Source organism: Vitis riparia, chromosome 2 (assembly GCF_004353265.1).
Source record: "Vitis riparia cultivar Riparia Gloire de Montpellier isolate 1030 chromosome 2, EGFV_Vit.rip_1.0, whole genome shotgun sequence".
NCBI classification, from domain to species: Eukaryota; Viridiplantae; Streptophyta; class Magnoliopsida; order Vitales; family Vitaceae; genus Vitis; species Vitis riparia.
The window spans coordinates 11,395,997-11,399,306 of NC_048432.1; positions in this window are offsets into that span (position 1 = coordinate 11,395,997).

A 3,310-nucleotide genomic window follows, 5' to 3' on the forward strand; every position below is an offset into this window, starting at 1 on the left:
TTTATGTTTAAAACACATCTATTATTTTTATTTAAAAAATTAAAATAATTAGAAAAGTTGTTGGAGGGATAAGGTTTGGTGGAAAGTAGGAAAAAAAAGGACAGATAGTTAAAAAAATTCAAATAAATATATTTTTATAATTAATCATAAAATTTTTAATTAATAATATTTGTCATTGATATTTAAAATAATAAAATATGTCCTATTTTACATAATTATCAATATTTTCTTTAAATATTGCATGCAATATTTTTACAATTAATTTAGAGTGCTAACAAAAGTTTTAAATTTAAATTATAACCTTTTATCTTTTTATCTTTTTTATTAAAAAATCTAACCATTTATGAAGAGAATCACCTTAATGTCAATCCTCATATATTATGATATTTGACGGTTTATTAATACAATATTTCATCTTCTTATTTATTATAATTAAAATAAAATAAAATAAAAACAAAATCAAATTTTAAAATAAAATAAAAACAAAATCAAATATTAAAATAAAAATAAAAAACTAAAAATACAATTTGATTTCTCATTCAAATCCATCACCATCTTATTATCATCTTTTGTTGAATTTTTATTTATTTATATATTTTTTCATAAATCGAGAGGAGTTAGGACAAAAACATTCAATTAAAAAAATAAAAATAAAAACTAACTTTTAAACATGTTTTTTTCTTTTATTTTTTTCTGAACTCAACCAAACATATTTTTTGGGTTTTTGAGAATAAAATCTGTTTTTCAAAATTTAGTTCCCAAATGTAATTTTGTTTTTGAAAACACTAAAAACCGTTTTCTAGAATATTTTTCAAAAACATCAACCAAACATGTCCAAAATTTCTCTACTTTTGATTTTGATCTAACTCTAAGAGCCCATCTTCCTCTGTAGGAATAAAAACATTAGTACGATCAAAACTAACAACCAACATATTGAAAAATATCACATAACAAAATTTATATTAATTTTAGTCCTTTAAATTTGATGCTCTATTGCAACCTCAAAAATCTAAAAATTAATAAATCAATATAAATAATAGAATACATATTTCCATCACAAATTCATAAATTGAAACATACATTGTGTAAAGATCAATGAGTAATTAAAGAAACTTAACTTAAGAACATTTTTAATAATTTTTTAGTAACCAAAATCTCTAATTTCTATTCCATTACCAATTTACTAGTTTTTTTTTTTTTTTTTAAATTATTAGTTTTCAAATATTATTGTCCTAATTATATAAAAATAAGAAGAAACATAATACTTAATTTTATAGATATTTTTTATATAAAAAATAAATAGATATAATACTTAATAACATTGAGATATTAATAAAATCAAATAATTAATACATTAAGAATTTGCTCTCAATCGTGTAGATATTGTCCGTTCTAAATTCAACGGACCCCTCGTGGTTTTAAGACGTGCTTACAACTTATATAAAAAAAAACTTTTTCATCCGATATAGGATATTACATAGAATGTGTTTAACAGTGATTCTTAGAAGGGTTTTTAATTTTTCTAATATTTGAAAAATAAAAATTTTTAAGTGTTAAAAAAAGTAGCATGTTCTTATTATTTTTATTTTTAAAAACAAAAATTAAGAAGGGTACATGGAGAGATAAAAAGATAAATACCACATTATTGCAGCGTATGCCACGATATAAATTGAGGTTTTTAATTTAAAACGTTTATTATATCAATTTTAATTTTCTTTGGAGTTTTCAGCATTCTGAATGGATTACAGATTTTAATAGCATTAAGATCACTAGCGGAGTTGGTTAGTGCCTATAGGAGAGCACATGACCATGACAACTCATGATTCCCATATTTATTTCAAGGCTATGCCACTAATTAATATCGGCCATTTCCTAATAATCGTCAGGCCCCCGGTTTGGCACTAAAACATTGAGTGTTTGGAAAGTTTGCCAGAAGGCAATGCACATAGCACAGCACGTGCTTTTCTTCTAAAAGTCGATGCTCTCGATGGACCGGACATGAGAGAGAAGAGACCGTACTCATGTTTGGCGCCGGAGTAAAATGTGATGATTGGAAACTCCCACCTGACTCCCTCGAGTACTTCGAAGACAAACTCGCTTCTCCTAACTGCCAACTATGACAGAGGTTTTCAGAAAACACGGCGTGTTTGTACTTTTATCTGACCTAGCAAGTGGGGACCACACTTCAGGGTGGGTTTTGGTAGGACGGTATGGTGAGGTGGATTTTGTTAGCAGGTTACGTGGCAAAATATGAAGGCATGCGCGAGGGGTATGGAAAGAACACATGGTGTGAAGTATTACAACCACTACCCTAGCAGGCGTTTGGGTAACACGGTCCAATATTTAAATCCAGTACAAGGTGGACAATCTCATAAGTCATAATAAGTCGCCTTTATTTCAAAATTTTAAAGCATGGGTTAAAAGGGAAAATAATAATTAATTTATTGTTATAGAAAATAAGAAGGCATGTAAATATTAGCTATTATGATAATAAGAAAAGCTTTCTTATATTTTATAATTTTAAAATATAATAATTATATATTTTTAACTATTTACATAATAATTTCATTATTCTTTTAATTTCATTTTATTTTATTAAATTATCAAATCTGATGTAAATATTTATTTTTTGATTAAATATAAAAATTCAAAATATTTACTTTTTCCTATTCAATTAAAAATGATTTGTCTATATCAACCAATATAATTAAATTGAATTTATTAATAACAAGTTTATTTTTAATTATATTAATTGATATTAATAAATTATTTTGATTAGAATAAGAAAAATATAATATTTTGATTTTTTTATTTGATAAAAAAATGAACAAACTTCACTGTAGTTACTTTCAATAATAAAATTTATATATGTTTATTTAAATTTTCTAAAATAAAAAATATTAAAAAGGAAAAAATTATTTATAGAAAAAAGTTAAAAAAAAGGTAACAAAGAGTTGCGTAATAATTTAATAATTTATTTATTTTTTACCTTTTTAGTGTTTTTTACTTCTATAATTCAAGAAATTTTAAAGGGGTGATGGGTCTTACATAAGATTTTTTTTTATCTTTTTAGTCGTTTTTATTTTTATTATAAAAATATGTATAGCGAAAGAAATTTAATTTATGAATTAGAACGGACGACCAAAAAGAGAGAAATGGGCACGTTTTATCACGTGAGCGGAGTTCCTTTTAATTAATTGTTTTATTTTTATTTTTAGGCAAAAGTGAGTGGAGTGGCTTCCAGACGCGCGATGCGGAGATCTTTTGGTCCATGAGGGGATATAAACGAGGGTCCGAGAAGGGTTCCAAC